At 42.2% G+C, this 19,210-nt stretch overlaps 1 long non-coding RNA gene across 1 annotated transcript; it reads left to right on the forward strand.

The window, feature by feature from the left end:
* The first annotated feature begins 363 nt into the window (after positions 1-363).
* Positions 364-8,545, forward strand: LOC311017433. Its single transcript, XR_014597629.1, has 4 exons — positions 364-646; positions 2,225-2,282; positions 6,269-6,356; positions 8,110-8,545. It is a non-coding gene; the product is annotated as an uncharacterized lncRNA (long non-coding RNA).
* The last annotated feature ends 10,665 nt before the right edge of the window (positions 8,546-19,210 follow it).

The following is a 19,210-nucleotide window of genomic DNA, read 5'->3' on the forward strand; positions in this document are numbered from 1 at the left end:
TCATAATTTATTTTCTATTGTTATATAATTTAATTGTTGACCTTTTTTTACTTTAGCCTATATAGAGTAGTGTTTGTTTTGGATAACTATGATTTTTTTTGTTTGTATTTTTGCAAGTAGGCCTGTGTCATGTATAGGCCTCTATTTTGTTATGAGATAATAAAAAGAAACCAAATAAGGCTCTTTTTGTGCCGCATACTTTTATGCCTTTTAGTTATCCAGCCCAGCAAAATAGTTATTTTATTTATATTTGTCTGCTCGTCATAATGTCTTAAAATATCTGAATTAATTGAAAGCTCCTCTGAAATAAGCAAAAAATAAAACAGTATGCTGAACTGTTGATAGGAGCTGTCAGCCAGAAGCAGACCACCACTGAACTCCGGTCCAGGCTTTCCGACCGACACCTGCCGACCGAGAAATTCAATTAACGACTCCTCTTCCCACTTGGAGCTGGTCTCCAGGGCAGATCTTCCGGGCGACTCGCCCCGTAAGAAATTAGAAAATGCTACAATAAAACCCGAAAAAACACACAAAAAAAGAAAAAAAGAATGTGGCAACTTTATTAATGAAAGCTTTCAGGGTATCCGCCACAAACACGCGCGTCCCTTTAGTTGGAAGTCAGCGAAAGGCAGCGAAGTAACCTCAGGTAAGAGTTTCTCTTTTTGCTCTCAACTCGCTCCTTTCCCCCAAAACAACCGTCTTCCTCCGCAGAAAGTGTCGCTCGCTGCGGCGGTGACGCGGAGAGCGCTCGTCACCTGTCAGTTTTAGACAGTTAGGAAATGAGTGTAAATGACCGAGACTTGACGCGAGGACTCGTCGTTCAACGCGGTGCGACTCGCAGCCTCAACCCAGCGGCGGCGCCGCCGGCGGCGGCAGGTCTGGAGCGACGCGTACGGTCCGTTAGCAAGCCCACTGTGTCGGGGAAAACACCGGCGACAGGAGCAGTCTTTGATAAAAACTCAAGTTAATTCACACATTAGTCACGTTGCTGTTAAATGACCGCATGAAAGCTGCAGGCGACCGGGCGAGAGCAAAGTTGAGGCAGATAGGTGCAACTTTTCCCCTCAGTTCCTACTTCCAGTCAAGGCGAGATTAAATACACTGAAACCCCTTAAAAAAAAGCGCATAAGACAAGAGCACCGATGTGAGGTGTTTATTCATGATTTATCCCGCAGACCTGCAGTATCGCTGGCTGCTGACCGCTGACGCTTCCCCCATAAAAAGCGACACGAATGAGCGACTTTTGGGTGCGACTGCAGCGCCGAAAGTGCCGGTTTCTTTTCTTTTTTTTTGGTCTTGAAAAACTTTAGTGAAACAACTTAGTGAAACTCATCTGGTTGCAGCTGAACAGGTAGTAGTGTTCACACGGTATCATTTACCGTAAATAGAGGAACTGCTTTAAATGCAATCAATATTCAAAGCCCGAAATGCGGAAGTTCTGCTGATGAAGATTGCCTGTAAAGGACTATATATATTTTTTTATTGATCTTGCACGTGGACTAGGTTAATTGGGCCAGATAGTTGTTAAACGTGTGACTTGTTAAATCCATGACTCAAAATTGCATTACAAATTATTTTGAGTTTCAACAGGCCATTGTGCATAAATACCACAAATAAACAGCATCACAGATATCACATCATGATTTATATAATAATATATATAATGAATAATAATTCAACAAGGATAAGGTTGTATACAACTATTCACAGGTTGTACAGCTCTGACCAACAACCCCCCCACACACACATACAGAAACTTGTTTTTTTCTATATGGTAAATTAGATTTTTCTGCAGTTCCTGCTCTCAGTGGCTGTAAGGCAGGGTTTCTGACTTCCACCTACTGCAGAACAAACTGTTTTAAAAAACACTGTATGTATCCCGTCTGTTTGGTTCGTTGTGATCTCCACAAAACACCACTTTGACGCAAGATTTTAATTTAAAGGGTCACTGGGATTCACAAATGTCTGTGCTGTGTGCTCGCCATTGTGTTTGTTATTATGCTCCGGGATGACGACGAGGACAGGAATAGATCACTGGCTCTTTAAACCCGGGGTTCTCATATTCTCGCTGGATCTTTCTCCTTTGCTAATTATTGTGTTGTTTTCAGAGCAAATATGTCATATCCATGGCGACCAGGCAGGTTTATTCTCTCTCCCGTGCGAGAGCTCACAAAGTAATTAATTATCCTTTTTTTCTCTCTCCTTCCTGTCTTTGGTTAAACAGATCATTCATGGAAAGCCATCTTCTATATTAAAAAATGCCACTGCTAGTACAACACAAGGTAAACATGAAAGTTCTTTTTTTTTTCTCTTTTCAATCTCGCAGGTTTTGTGCTGTGAATGTTTTTTTGTCTCTCAAAATAAACGTATAGTGTAAATGTACGATGCATTATGCGTGCAGTGTGTGCGTGTGTGCTTTTCAGGTATTTTCCATAATACCCTCATAATGCAGCAGCTGTGCAACCTAACTGTTGCAGATGTATTCATGCATGCAAAGCAAGCACACACTTGACACTTAAACAGGCGAGCTTTAAAAAAATAATAATACATGTTTAGACTTGAAATCAGCCTGCATTTTGTGTGATTTGCACAGCAGGCATTATGGTAGAAAGTTAAGGTTACTTCTTAGGTCACCAACAATAACCACCGACACCAGGTGACACTACAGCGTACGATTGTTCAGTGCATTGCAGTGGAATTGTACGGACACGTTCGCACAGTCTGTCCAAAGAGAGATGTAAAGTGATCGGTTGAGGCGGTTTCCCGGCTCTTCATCATACGTGCTCCCCTCAGTGTAACTCTGGGAATGTGACGGCATGCGTCTGCCGTCCGAAGGTCCATCTCTAGCTGGACACCAGCCAGCCTTCGCTGTCAGGCTCGTGGTGCGGGTTCCCATCTCTCTTCGGCATTGATGAGACAGTGTAATATCCATCTGTCAAACATACTGCCCTTCTTCCTTCCACCTCTCTTTCGCTCACTCTCCGCCCTTCTTCTTTCCTAATTCTTCATCGTCACATAGGTGAGAGCAGCGCTCGGTACGTTTGCAGCACAGAAAGCAGAGGCGCTTATTGTCCATTCGTGCTGTTTTAATTACAATTTGCTTTCTGCGTTTCGCTCAGTGTTTATGGACGTGGTCCTCCAGGCCTTTAGCTTGGGTCTCTCTCTCCCTCTCTCTCTCTAAAATGGCACTTGAATTGTTGCCTGTAGTGCTGTGCTCCTGGTTCATTCGACGATTTGAGCATCTCATTGGTTAATCAGTGTGCGATGCCTCCAACGTTCTTATTTCCTGCAGCCCTATCAGTCAGCGAAATGCCTCATGTCTCATAAGCACCCATCTGCATCTGTCAAGGGGTGTGTAGAATTAAACCCATGTGTATTCCTTTTCTGTTTGACCTTGGCTGTGGACCTCAGGTCTTTGATGTCAAATAAGCGTCAGTAATCCCAGGCGGCGTTTGACAGGCTTCGGGAGCCATTACTTTTGTTTCCCAGCCCATAAGCTTTATCAATTGCCCTCAGTGTAATGCTTTTGTATACAAATTCGCACTACCACAACCATAGTGTTTTGCCTTGTAAAAATATACTGCCGTCGACACGTACTGTTATACCAGCACAAATAGCACACATGTTTTTTTAATCATCATTATTGCTTTTATTTTACTGCTAAGGAAATGTCCTTTTTGCATGCTTGATCAGCCAGTAGAGAAATCCAATATAATGGAGGTTCAAGGTGAATTGCATCCCGTGCATTTCCCCCCCTTCGACTGGAGGAATATTCCAGAGCAAAATAAACAAATCACACAGACAACAGTAATATAGGGTTGATTTTGAAGGCATGAAATAAGTATCGATTAAATCCTGCAGTTCGTAGATGAAAATGGCCTTTTTGGTAATTTGTCCTGGGTCCTTTCAATACGATGGAGAGAGAGAGAGACAGAGAGGGAGAGGGAGAGAAGCATGGGCTGGGGGGGGGGGGGGGGGGGGGGAGAGCGAGAGAGACTGCAGAAATGAGGGAGAGCAAGAATAGAGGGAGGGATAAGACGAGTAAACAGAGAGAAAGACGGAGAAGAGCTTTCACAGAGTTGAGAAAGGGACATGCTGCCCCTTTCCAGAGCTCATTATCATTCTTAATAAGTCTTAAGGAAAGAAGGAGCATTGAGTGTAAATGCACGGTAATCCTTACACTGGCCAAGGTTAGTAGGGACGTCACCACATGCGCACCGTTCCCAGCTGGCCACTTTGGGATGGGGAGGGGACCAGAGGAGCACAGTTAAGGATAGATGCTCAAGGAGAAAGTGAGGACGTTTATACACTATGTAAAGGTTAGGCCCTTTTACCCCCCCTCCAATCTCTAGCTTTTCAGTGTCTGCACCACCTGGCATTTAGTTAGTAAACAGTTCTGCAGCTCAGACTGAAAACAGTCATATCTGGTCGTGACCGAATGAAGGCTGCAATAATGCAGAAGCAGGAAGCAGAAAATGAACAAGAAATGACAGGTGACGAGTACACGGCCTGATGGAAATAGAAATGGGACAAGTTCCGTCTTTGGCACCATTCGCCACTCGGGATTCGGTCTCGTACTCAAAGTAACTGTTGGCTGCCGTGCATGTCTAATTCACTGTTCTTTGGGTGTGGTCCAAAAGCAAGCATTAAGATGAATTGGATGAACCGGTGACCAATTAACTCATTTGACAAATTGCCAGCCACTTGTAGTGGTTGTTAAACCGTGTTGCTTAAATGGAAATCCAATGCAGTGTGTATTTATATACTATAGTAAGCATACAGTCCAGTGTTGTGTCGCCCCGTGCAGCATTCCTGTTCATTAATCAAATCAGATGTGAGACATGTCTGGCGCATTAATCTTAGTCCACAGTGAAAACCACGGCAGAAGGCGATTCTTATACTTCCAGTAATTAGTGCGGCGAGTGTTTTCTGCTGCCACATTGTCTCATCAGGGGTCAATTTTAAGCCTTGTTTTAAAATGTATGCAATCCAAGCACCTATAGTACTCGAAAACTGCATAAATATTTGATGAATGGTGAAGTGTATATCTACAGACGCCATCTCTTTTGAATATAGAATTCACTTAAAAGCCAGATTTATTTTTATTTTTCTTAAAGAGTCCTGTCGACTATTACCGATATGATGAAAGTTCTTCCCTGTTCCCTGAAAAATATAGTTTTTTCCTCAGCATAACTCTTTGAGAATTGCTCTATTAGTGGTTTTAACTAGATAGAGAATCTTTGGGAGTTAATATAAGTTAATATACATTCAGATTCTTCGTGTTAGAATTTGATTCACATTCCTCCATTTCAAAATTGATTCAAACACTAGATAATACCTTTTTTTTCTGGCTCTCACTTCAGTTTGTTTGTTGTTCTTTTAACACGTGCCACTGAATTGTAGAAATTGAAGAAAAAAAACAAAACAGAGAAGTGTGTGAGAGCTTGCAATCCTGTATTGAATGCCAGAGTTTCCTAATGACAGATATGTGCTAGTGGTTAACCTTAATGGCAGCTTTAGTTTAACCAGCTTTAGTGTCACATGACCTGATCATGGCTTTTTGTCAAGTTGTGTCTTCAGCCTGAACGGTTTCTTCTCCGGGGTGACGAAGCATCACTCAAATATTTGCACCTTATGGAAAAGTTGCCCTGGCATAATACCACAAAAATCTTTATTTATGGTCGTTCAAACACACCCTTCTTAAATGTTGGGATCCGCTGAGCATTTGGACTGCTGAGAGAAAATTAGTCCTGGCCTAGTGGCCCAGCTTTACATTTGACTTGCGATGATGACTCGGAGGATCCTCTTGGGAATATGTTGGGCTAATTGTGTGAGAAGGGGACAACAGTCAAATAAGCAAATGAAATTGGAGCTGCGGGTGTAGAGTGGGGGGTGCCCTTTTGTCTTGCGGAGTGTAATGCCACCTCTGTGCCTTTCTGTCACGTAAGGATGATTTACCCAGAGACAGATGTCTTCAGACCTTTGCTCATGAACCTGCACTATTTGGTTCTATTTTTTGCCCTTTTAAAGGTTAAGAAGTGAAACGTGTCGGCCTCTCTTGATTGCCGCGGCGGTTTCTACCGCATGTTGAGTTTAGAGGCTGAGATGTAGTGGACTGTGAACGTTGCCATGTTACACACATGAAAGATGCTGTGTTTTTTTGTAACATCTCTTCTTCATCATTCTCCTCATCCGACTGCACTTTGGTTGGCAACCTGCTCCATTACTGCCCACCCCCCTCCACCACCAATCCTCCAACCCCCTCCAGGGAGCCTTGGGAGGCAGAGAGCCATCACCATGGTGATCTGAACACAGATCCTCCACACACCGGTCCATTGTGACTGGCATGCGTTGAGGTGAGAGGGAACAAAATGTCACAGCAACAGGTTTTTTTTTTTGTGCGTGTTTTTGTTTTTGCCTGGACTCTCTGTGGGATTGTGCGCTCGGTTACACTGGAGGGACCGCTGGAGAGACTGGGGGAGTTAGGGGAACGAGTCGATCTCAGAAATGAATACACTGACATGGAAGTGGACCATAAATACTAATAAGTCTGTTTTTTTGTTTTCCCTTTTTTGTCCCTGTGGTCGTGTTAAGCATCAGTGCAAAAATGCAAAGGGGGAGTGTCATTGTTATTATCTGATTAATAGTGTTTACAAGTTCTCTGAATAGGCATAATAAAAATGGGCTTTAAATCATTTTATTTCTTTCCATTCTTGGTTTGAATCATAAAAAATATTCAACCAAATTCAATCAGTATCCGAGTATTTTCAAATGGAAAGACATTTTATACAAATCCATGGCTGTAGTTTGTCCACAGAGAGCAGGAGGGACAAATTCACACTTTCAATCCCCCAAATCTTGTCGAAACCCAATACGAGAAACTGGCTTGATTCAGTGAATATAGAGCAAAATAATTAAATAATATTTAATACCATAACCTGGGAGGACGCAGCTTTCCTGCCAGATTTGTGGTAGTCGTGCTGGTGGCAGATAACATTGTCTGGAAGACCCCGGGGTCCAACTTGCTCCATGCTTCACTGTACTTCTGCCATCATGGCTCGTGGTTAGCTCGTGGTCATGCCCTTCCAACTCTCAGTTTATGCTGACCTTTGACCTGTCTGGATCCAGGCAAGAGGCTATTGGCTGCAGGCCTCGGAGAGGGAGGTGGGCTTATAGATGATGTGGCATTGAAGAGCTGGTGCAGATTTGGCCCCCAACCCTGAAGAAGATGTGGGCTGTGTCATATGACAGGTCCGGGGTTGCACTCAAGTCCCAGAGGTTGCGGGGTAGGGTCAGTCCGTGCCAGAGGGCATTAAGGGTGGCTTCAAACACACAACCCTAACGTCTGGCATAATGTCTGGGCCTCCTGGCCTCATCACCCCATAGCTCTTAAGATATTAACTATTAAAGTGATTGTCTTATCTCTGCGTTTCTATATACTTAATACATTTTTTTGTTTTGTTTCAGAGTTAGTCATGCAGCGTGTATACTGCACACATTCACGTTATCTCCCACAATAACCTGCTTTATTATGCAAGAACCAGAAGTCTCATTAATATTTGTTGATATGTAGCTATAGCAGTCAGGTCTTTTCGTGCCAAGCCTGTAAGAGTCTGCCATCTCCGTTCCCCGAGCAGATGCAAAGGTGCAGGTCCTGCGAGAGCCTTTTTATGTTTTGAGACCTCTCCTTGATCCTCCGACTGCGACCTCAACCACAACACGGCTCCGTCTCAATCAGCTCTTTGCTGTAATCCCACTTCAGAATTCCTCTCGGCTAAGGGAGTAAATAAAATTTTCAGCGTTTATTAGAATACAGCGTGCCAGAAGGGACTCCTCTCCCCTCTCCTATAGCTGCTCCAGTAATTAGCAAATTGATTAGGAGAACTTCAACACACCTCCTTGGCTCTTATCTCCCCATTCTAGGACAATATTACCGTGCCATGGGACAGCGTAAATATTTTAAGGGAAACCCTCAGTGAATCTCATTAAATGGCTGTGGGGCAGAGCAGCTGTCTCCTGCTGAAGGTCCCAGCCAATTTTCTAAACTATGATTAAAGAAAAGTTTTGGATTATTTAAACATGCCATGTCCTGTGGGTTTTTTTTTTCAGTGCCACTGAAGACCTCTGTGATTCCCCCCAACCCTCCGTGCCAGGACCGCTCCTCTCCCTTTGGATCTATTAGTTTGAAATCGTTTGGGTGATGACTCTTTGAAAGTGTTGGTCATTCTGGGATGCCGTGTTCAAAATGCAACAAAGACCCCTCTTTTATGCACAAATGCTAATTAAAATTTTTACCCCCCGTCCCCAGGCTGCAGAGGGAGAGACTTGGTAGCAATTTGGCAGATAATCAAATTGCATTTTAAATGGAGCCGTTTAAAGATGACTGGAGTCTGCTCACAGGAAGACACTGTGGCACGAATTGAGCTTGAACAAGCTGCTACGTGCATACGACCCAAATTCACATCACAATAGGAAGCTGCATTCACGTACACGGACAACATGCAATGTTGATTTATGTTGTTTTTCTTCAATAAATTAAAAATAACTCAGGTACACAGTCAGATTTGTTGTCTCCGAATTCCATGCATGCAGGAATTCTGTTGTTCTATTAATTATGATGTTCCCTCTTTGCTAAGTGGCATTTTTTTTCATGATCTGTCCTCACAATTTGACCAATTGAGGCGACATGCTAATAAGATGTGATTTCTTAACCGTCGCGGCACCTTGGAAGCATTTTGTTCTTAATTTTCGGTTCTCAGCCTGGCAGAAATGGCAAACTGTGTGGAGAATGTTGTCAACAGCTATGATTGTCTCCAAAAAACACTGTGCTTAGAAGCTGTCCCCCCACATTTGGTATACATCATTAAGTCCTCCGTGGCCCATCAAATTGTTTATTCACGCGGCATTCCAGTACGTATTAGTGACATCTCGTTAGCAGAAAACAGAAAACTGACACAAAAAATTTGGGAAACAGGCCTGAATTGTTTATCCCTCAGAAAAAGACGAAAGTGTGATTCTCATGAAATGATAGAATTGGATCAAACACGTGGCTCCCGGAGCCTCTTTTTATCCTCTCTCTTTGTGTCTCTGAAAAACCTGAAAGCACCGAATGATCCGCTTAGTTTTCAGCACCATTCTCGCCCGGGCAATATTTCCTGCAAAGTTTAACATTCATCACAGGACCAATACAGCCATCAGAACTGCTTCATATCCATAAAACCCCATTATGGAGAGCACAACAAGTGATGCTTGACTTGTAAGTTTAAAGGGTTCTTAATTGGTTGTGATTTGCTGGCTGTACAGCAGTTACTATGGAAGTGGCATAACGCTCCCCCTCGGATGATGCATTACTTTTCTGGCGACTTAATGCACCTCAACTCTGCATGTGTCTGTCCTCTGGTTTAAGTGTTGCCTTCAGCTTGGCATCATAACAGACTGACACAGCGATGGTTTCGACCTGCGCACTACAGGTTGCACTTGAGTAGATGAAATGTTGACCTTCGCCACCTTCTCCACAGATACCCACATCCAGAGATAGTCCCTCGAGATCTTTTACCGTGATCCCCCAAGGAGCTTTCTCTGTTTTCACTTTAGATTTGTGGTTTAAAGCAGCTGAATACATTTAGAGAGCTATGAAGCACCAAAGCAGCTCTGCCTTACAGTGTTAGATTAAAAAAAAAAAAAACTTCAAGTACCTAAGATACTTAGTGATTTTTGTTTTATAAGATACCCTTAAAGACAAATATTTTCACTGTCAATATATATTGTTTTTAATGATGGATCAGTATCATTAACTTGAAATTGTTTCATTTATTAAATTAATACTTTTAATGAATCACAGATGAAACTGGATAAACACTGAGACAAACGATGGTGTATTTTAATTAGTAGGATTCTAGCTTCCATTTCCAATATTCTAATTCTGCATTGGATATGTGGAAACGTTAATTTGTCTTTCTTTTTATACCAAAATCAACATGGCGATCTCAGTTGGCACGGTAATAAATAATAAGCACATAGTAGATTTTGTTAATTTTGTATTAAAAGCAACAGAAAGGAGAAGGCCTCCCAATTGGAGCGACACAATCCCATGTCCCATGATGTTGATTGACAAATATTGTTGCAAACTTAATGACACAAGGGGGATTTGATTGATCAAGTGGATGACTGATCATAAAACTGCAGTCAATATTTGGCTGTAGCTTTATTTCCCGTCTGAACAACAGTGTGGCAGGATGTCTGAGATGTATGACTAGACACACACACACACACACACACACACACACACACACACACACACACACACACACACACACACAGCACTGGCAAAACACATATTTACACTTCTTTCTCTCCTGAGCTTGATGCTGCTGCCTCTGTTTGACATACAGTAAATAATATCCCATGATGCTAAAATGAACAGTCTTAGTGTATTTGTTCAGTTGGTACAAAGGGTATTGGTTAAAGCTGACCAATTTTGGAGTAGTTGGGATGAAAATCTCCCTTTAATTACTGTTCTGTGTGGATCCTTCGGTCCCAGTTCCCCTGCTGCAAATGATGGTATTAAAAGTCCATTTTATTTAAAGAAATAAAATTTTAGCTTTACAGACAATAGGCTAGTTCTGTTTTACGGTACAGCGGACTTTATCTTTTTAATAAAAATTCCTGACTTGGTGAAAGTTTAATTAATAAGGGACTTAAAGCTAGGGGAATGAGCAAGGGAGTTAGGTCTTTAAGGGGGTACTTATTTTTCCATCTGGGCTATCCTCCAAAAAAACTGTCAATTAGTGTGTTAAGCTGAAGAGACAAAAAACATCATTAGTTCTTGCAAAAAGAATAATGGGTTTTAAAGGTTTTGCTTTAGAGGCAGGCCAAAAGCACAAGAGTGAGTCTTATGTATTTTCATTTATTTCTCGCAATTATCAAAGTTTGAAGGGAGGCTTTTGTTGTTCTAAGGTGCATGATTTAGGAAGCAGACATGGTGGGTTATTTTTCTCACTAACTATGTACCTTAATTGTTTGAGATAAGACAAATAAAATGAGTCATATTTGGTGGAGTGAATCATAGTGTGTATTATATATTTCAATTCTGATAGTTTCCATGTTAGCAAGCAATGCTGCTGTTGTTGTTGTTGATGATTTGACTGCGATTAGATGAAGTCCCTCACCTGCTATATGCAGTTGCAAAAATAAAAAATATCAGTTACGTTTACAAAAAAACGACCTTTAAATTGTGTAAGTAAGTAAGTAAAAATGGATTGATTTGGTGGTTTTGCTATCAGATTATAAAAAATGTATGAAGCAACTGCTTCCATCCTGTTTCTTTACTTCTATTAATATAATCTTCATTTCCTGGTTCAAATGTTCTCCACTGAGTAGTAGTAGTAGTAGAAATTAGTAGTAGTCATAGAAATTAGTAGTAGTTGTAGAAATTAGCAGTTGTAGTAGAAATTAGTAGGGTAAAGAACAAAAACAAACTGATATATTTGAATTCAGAGCATCCATGCTGAAAGTCAAGCAAGCATTTTTACTGGATCAATTTAGATAACAAGTCAAAGTCCCAAAGATTCAGAATCCCCCCGTGGTCTACTGTATATATACATTTTTTATTAAAAATCATAATATGCAATTCATATCACAACAAAAGTTATCTGAGGACACTTAACACATAGAGCAGGACTAGAACATGCATTTCAGAGTCGATGACATCACCCAGCGCCGCGGCGGTGAGAAAAATGGCCTTATCAGACTTGAGGCAGAATCTGGAGGAGACCAGGCTCTTGGGTTCTCTCTGCATTTGGTGTTGGTAGTAGTATTATTGACTCACAATACTTGTATATAGGTATCGTCATGGAGGAGGAAAGTTTAGAAATATATCGCACTACTGATGTCGTTACTGATGAGTGGCAGCCAGGGAACAATGCAAAACCACGCGGGCTTTGTGAACAAGATTGAGTAGAGGACGCGGTGGTCCAACTGTTCTGGAGCTCAGCAACAGGTGAAGATTCATAAGAGAATTGTGAATTTGCATGTTAACTTTACGAAGCAAGTAGAAAACCACTGATATTGTATAATAATATCCAAATCCTTCCTTCTGACTTAAGCACACACACTTATGCTAATTCATGGCTTGTGTGTTTTCAGGCTGTTCTACTGTCGTTTTTACCAACAGGTTTTTTTTGTGACTTTCTCATTATTTCGTTTTACATTGTGATTTGGTTACTATCAAGTTTTGTTTTTGTACCTTTATAGGCTTGGCACAGTGCAAATATAAGCCCAAAGTATTATTCAACACAAACTCTCAAAGGAAATTGCCTCCTCCTCTTCACCTCAGCAGTGTGGCTCTTTTTGCATGGAACGACAGATTTTGTCAATGTGTTCATTTGGGGGCGTTGAGAGTTAAAATGTATTTCACCTTGAAGCAATACTTAGTGAACGTGATAAGGTAACCCGTAAATGAGCAGAGGTCCTTTTTGTAATGAACTTCCTACCTTGCAGATGGCCATTTGAAGGGTCTTTTCATGCGGGCAGCGAGTGTGACAGTGGTGCTTAGATGAGGCTTACATAACTGGTCATAGTGCACGAGGTTTCAGGCGCCGAGCCCAAAATGTGTCATTGACTTGTGCCACACACAACAGCGCATTGGCTTTTTGCATCCCGGCGCGAGTGCTAGTAAATGATTGGTTACAGGAGATTCTCCAATAAATTAATTGTTTCCACTTCATGGTTAAGTATGTGCTACTCTTCCAAATCGAGTGCTGGTACTTGGTTATTACACTTTAATAGCTCGCTTGCCAAACTAACGATATATTACTCCATGTGCTGGCTCAGATCAGAGAAGATGAATTGGCTATTAATTAGAGTTGCACTGAGAGGGCACAGGGGAGAGACTACTCATAGCCTTGCAATCAGTGTCAACGGGGGCCCTTTTCTGACTAGGACGGCCGGGGCAGGCCCGGGTCACTGGGTGTTATCACGAGAACCGGAGAATCCGGTGGACGGAGCGGCGCCAAACACGGCCACCATCTTGTCGAGTCAAACAAAGGACAAGCGAGTTTAACGTGGCGCGGCTGCAATCTCGTCTGATGATTTCAGTCAGGAGTGCGAACGTAATGGCAGAGATGCGTGGCGGGGTTGTTTGGCTCCGCGGAGTGCCTTAACAAAAGCCTCACGTCCGAAGGACTTTGAATTAGAAAGTTATGGAGGAAATATTTGACGGGCAGAGATGATTTGTGGGGAATATTATTGTTTGGCTCACTTTTCTTGTGCAGCCTCTGAATTAGCCCTTTTATCACAATTAATTAAGCTTGCCTATAGGAGATGTTCCATCTTGAGCTCATCCACACAGGATAAATAAGTCAAAGCAGCAGGATATATGTCCTTTTATTGGCTGACTTGATCTCGGAAGCATCTGTAGAGGGGGGAAGCTGTCTCTGCGGTGCAACTTTGTGGAAGAGTCTTCGCCATCACTCACTTTGAATGCTTCTTTTATGACTCGTTTTGTTAAAAACCTCTTTTTTTAATGCAAGGTATCAGGAGTTATGGCCTGTCTATGCAAATTAGGGAATTTTGACAGTTTGTTATTCATGTCATCGCCTTTTTAAACACTTAAAGGCAATAAATTTCACTGTGACAGGCTGCTACGAAATTGCCACTAAATATTATTAAATATTTTAACAAGTTCCTTGTAAATATGCCTTAAATGTTTGAACGATGGGCAGGAAGAAAAATGGCTTTGCATCAACTTATTAGAGGCTATAAAAGTGGCAGTGATTTATCACGGATGTGGTGCAACTCAGGCCATCTTTTTTTTGTTTAGCTTATTCTCCCAGGTTGCTTTGTCCTGATGTGCCGATTAAAGTGAGAGGCATCATGTTAAAAGCCTGTAGATAATGTTGTACCTGTGGGCCATAAAAAATAGAGCATTTTAAAGTTTTAAAGCTTCTCGTAGCCATTTACAATTTAATATTTTGTGTGTTTATCAAGAAATCTATAGCTTTTATTTGACTCTTTAATTCTTTTTTTTACTGTACTGAAATGACCCAGTTTTCAAGGTTCAAGTGAACATCTGAATACCGTTGAAAGGAAGCAAGTTGTGTGCAAAATCAAACGATCTTTACCATTGTCATGCCTGTGTCCTGTGACACTGATCAGATAGCTCGTCGTTCTTCAGTATCCTCCAGCTTCTGTATTGTCTGACAGTGATGGTGTTGGTTTGATATGAATCGGAACAATCTGTCTACTGCGTTACTTCGAGATGTAGAAGAATCGATACGTTCCTCTGGTAATGCTGGACTCAAATCTCTTTAATTACAAAGTCAGGCTACAAAGAGAAGCTGAACGCTCTAAAAATAGTTTGAGATGTGACCCAGTCCTGTTGTCTGTGGTGCACCTTTCCAGCGCTTAGGGCGGGGGGATTGAGCATCAGATCAGGGTCATTTAGAGTAACACCAATGTGGTTCAGAGGATTTATGTATTCCATTTACAATCCGACTTTTAAATTCAGAAGTCACCCTTTTTTTTTTTTTTTTTTCTGGCTAGCCTATCATTACGTGACTGTGGTTTCTTAATTTACTGCACCTCAATTATGATTAAGTTCAACTTCTTGTTCTTTATTAACTCCTAAGAGAGGAAATGATGTTGGTCAGCACCCACAAACACAGAACAAGGTAAGACACACCCAAAAAAAATAAAAAAAGACGCATGGAATGAACGTTTTCAGGAATGCTGACTGTGCAGTTACTTCGATGTGAATATTGTGTAGTTGCATCACTAAAAGAAAGAGCAATCCAAAAAAGAAGCCTTCAGAGCAGACCTGACCGGCACCTGTTGTTACATCGTTAGCAGCTGCTGCTTCTCCTCGGTGCACCAAAGATGCACAGCAAGCACAAGGGCACAACCGGGCCTCGTCACAAATCAAAGGGCATAACCATTTGGTGCACGACATATTACCTGATATGACTCTTTCTGCTGTATAAATACTGCAGCATTCTAGTCCTGATGAACAAAAGGGCTCTCCAGACATCTTGATTGTGCTCAATGGTTTTGTTTGTTTTGACGCTCATCATCATATCGTGTCTCGTCGCCCTTTGCTGCTTTCTTTTTTAGATGTTTAGGCAGAAAGGAGGCAGTTGTGGCTCATGTAACCCACAGCCCACTCACTGTTTTGTTTAGAAGCCTACTACAGTATTCTACAAATCCCCGTGCTGTCTGTGCACATCACTCTTACTGGTTAGTGTGACGTGACGGCTGCCATGTCAGCAACATGGCACATCTCTGTTCTCCCTCTCTGGAGCTCTCTGTGAGTTTTCCCTGGGGTTGGCAGAATACGAGTGCCCCCTTGTCTGACTGGCTATAACCTTGCCACCAGCTTGCGTGTGTGCGCGTGAGCGTGTGTGTGTGTGTGTGTGTGTTTTTTCCAACTCTAAAGACTTGAACAATGATGACTCAAGCCACGCAGAGTACACCTCAGGGAAAATACAGTGGAAATAAAAATAACAAGTGGATTTTTGACTGCAGTCAGATGTGATAGGAGGCACGCTGGCACTCGGCTAAAAGCCGGAGCAGATTCAGCCCCCCCCCGGTTCATTAGATTAGGCTGTCTCGTGTTCAGGAAGTGCTGAAAGGCACTGCAGATTGTATCTGCATGAAATGCTGTCCTTACGTCCAGAGACAGTTGCCAGTCCCAGTCTTTGAAATTCCAAAGTAGTTCTCAATCCAGTTAAGGACCAATATTGTGGTTGTCTATATGGCCCTCCTGCTGAGGGGTTCTTATTAGACGGGTTAAGTACGGGGACGCCTGTGTTGGCATTTCTGCGGTTGCTCATCTGCACATGAATTTCTGTAAATTATTTATTTTCCTGACACCACCATATGGTGCCGTTACTTGTTTGTCTTGGAGCATGCTGGAGAGATGCAAGACCCACGCCGGATTACTCCTTGTGTGTATACAAGGGAGACCCTCTTCAAACAATGCCTCTTTTTTGTTATTATTTTGCTGGGTGGGCTCTGTTGACGCAATTCCGCGCAACCCTCCACGAGAGTTCCCTACTCATCTGCTCAAGAACGACGAGATAATAAACGTAATTGGGCCAAAATGTGGGAGATGCACCAAAGAGATGCACAGAGTCTGAACAGGAAGCTGGAAGGGCCCTGGAAAAATGGGGTCCTGATCTTTTTTGAAATGCCACAATTAATTGCCGCGCGTTGGCCCCCAATGCATGGATGATTAAATGTGCTCCTAAACTGCCCTGATTTGTGGGGGCACCTTGCCGATTTTATTTGCCACTGTTAACATTTTCATCCCTGCATTATGCATGGTGCTGTGGGGCAAGGAAGTGCTGCAAACAAATGGCCTGAGGGATCGCCGTAAACACAGCGTGCCATAAGGGGGAGAAGACTAACAGTTGGGCGCCGGTCTTCTTCTAACGAACGAGACAGCCCCTCTGCAGCGTGGCGGTGGCTCGGCAGAGCAGTGCAGCGTGGTTATCAGTGCCAGTTACCTCTGCTGTGCTAAAAGTTGACTGTAAATAAGCAGATATACTCAAGGACGGGGTCGGAGTTTGATCAAATGGAACATGCTCATCTGTACCTTTTATTAATCAACGATGAATGCATGTCTGATGGAATATTTCTATCCATCTAATTGAATACGATCGCTCCTCCTTCAGCGCGTATAAGCTGAGGTCACTTCCACTAGTTAATTCTGACAGCCAAAGCAATGTGGTGCCGGTTCCTTTGTGTTTAGGGATTTTAATTCCTCATTGCAATAATCAGTGACTGATGGGAGCAGTAGTGCTTTATGAAGGCATGCCAAATGACATGTGCTCCCTTTTGAACATGAAACGCTCGGAGTAGAAATATGAATTTTCACATAAGAGGCACACTAACTCTCTGATTAGGATTTACTTGATCTGTGATCTTGGCTGTTAGAAGTGCAACGCTGCACACGTGGCCTGCCCGGGTTCTCAGCTGTCATGGCATCGGCCCAGAGCCTTACACTTGGCAGGTCTCCACCCTCTCACCTCCGGCTGACAATGCAAATGCAGGCAAACGATGTGTAGCCACCGGACAGCTCTGTAAACACTTGTGTAATTCCATATCGATAAAAAAAAAAAAAAAAAACTTGGATGTGGCGCACGTCGATCAGCAAAATGATGATCTGTTGTTTTGACAGTTCATTTTAAGCCATAAACCAGTCCTCTCGAGCTCTTGCCAGTATATGCAGTTTAGTTTTTTTTTGTTGTTTAACCCAACCCCTTGCCATCAACATGCGCTGCATGGCATTAACAGTAACTAATGCACCAGGCAATGGAAAGAGGGCATATATTGTTTTTTATGGCCTGACCTTTGAGACATTATTATTTTTTTGATGAATAACTGTTTACTCTGAATGCGGGGCATTAAACAAGTTTCCTCGAGGTTTGCAGACATTGCCCCTGACGCAAGCGGCACAACAAAACCACGGCATCGTCGACGCATCGCGGGGAAAAGCCAAGCAAGCTGTCAGCGGATATGGAAAGTCTGTTTTGGTGGACTGGATAGTAGTGTTAAGGTGGCAACCAGTTCATTAGGATGCCTTTCAGAGCATGAAAAATGACCTTTTCCCTTGTAATTGTAGTCTAAGTTCACAGATAGTTGACTGGAACCGGAGCATACTGTACGTTGACAAGGATCACTGGAAACAATTAGCATCGCATCTCACCAGTCTGTCTGCAAGCGGCTCTCTGTTTTTACACCTTCTCGCTTAAATGCCAGGCTGATTTGATTATATGTGACAGATGGGTTAGACAATGAGAAGCATACATTATTTAGTGTAAGTGTATTGAACTGCATCTTTATTTGTCCCATGTATCAGTGTGTTAAAAAAAGGGTAGTAAAAAAAGTGTGTATTGTATCGCTACATAACTTTACATCAATGATGTCGATTCTAAATCTAAAATCAATTGAAATTAGCTTTCTATTCGACTTTAAAGGCAGAATTTGCCACAATCCCAGTATTTTCTTTCTATCTAGCCGTCCGTCCACAATGTTGGGTTCATGTACCTCATTATATTCGCAGCCGACATGGAACTCCTGAGACCTGTAATGAACTTATTTAAGGTAAGAGATACGTTTAATGTGCGTAGGTGTGTTCAACATGCTCATCTCAGTATGACATTATTATGAACCTATGGGGTCTTGGGGGAGTGCAGCGCATTCATGACACTTGTGGAAAGCATCAAAAAAACATCAGTCAATATTTATGCACAGCTTTAATTTGGCAACGTACTGTATGGTGCCATATTCAGCTGAGGTTAAAGCGAGGATAAAACATTAATATATACGAGCGTTTCTTCTTGTGAATCTTCATTACTGTCATCATCAGACATGTCCCTCCTACTCTGTGGTGTTTTGATAAGGCAAAATGTGGTCGAACGGAGCAAATATTTAAGTTATCTGCAAATGTGATGCACATCTGTCAAACAGCCGAAGGGTGAAAACCGACGCATAACAAGGCAACAAATGCTGATCCGGGACTTCTCTGTGGCAAAATAAAATATGGCTCAAGTTTTCATTAAGGTGCTATTGATTAGCTTTTCCTGGCAATGAATTATGGACAACATTAAATAAAAGGGAAAATATTTTTATGACTTTGCTCGGGCCATGCCAGATCCCCCCTTTGCCTCTTGTATGCTCGCCCTGACAGGCATTTTGTTTTCTGTCAAATTCTTGTGGCTTTTGTGAGACCTAGACTAAGTATAAAAAAGAAAAAGGATTAGGAGTACAGACTGCAGATGGGGCATAGACATTTCGAGAATGAAACCGTTCTAAATTATGTTTGTTGTTCAAGGAATCATTTGGAATTTCATACACCTCCCCTTGTGAGGACTAAACGTCGATTGCAACGTTAAAATGTCTAAACATCCAGAAGCTAAGGACCAAATCTTGCTCTTCCCGTCGTATGTTCGGTTTATTGCAAAAAGTCATATTGTCATGGAAATGATGTGGTTACTGAAGGCCCAAGGTTTCTGCCTATACATGGGGAAAGTAATTGCCAGTATGAAGAGTTTGTCTACTTTGATGACCTTGAAAGGATATTCTAAGCACTATATCTTGAAATATTAAGTCCGAGATAGCTATTGGTTGGCGTTAGTTGTGATGAAGTCACCTGGATGAGTGGAGGAACATCTCAAAGTCAAAAACAGAGAAAGTCCATTCGCATTTGATT

The sequence above is a fragment of the Eutrigla gurnardus genome (genome assembly GCF_963514095.1).
Source record: "Eutrigla gurnardus genome assembly, chromosome: 8".
In the NCBI taxonomy this organism is placed as follows: Eukaryota; Metazoa; Chordata; class Actinopteri; order Perciformes; family Triglidae; genus Eutrigla; species Eutrigla gurnardus.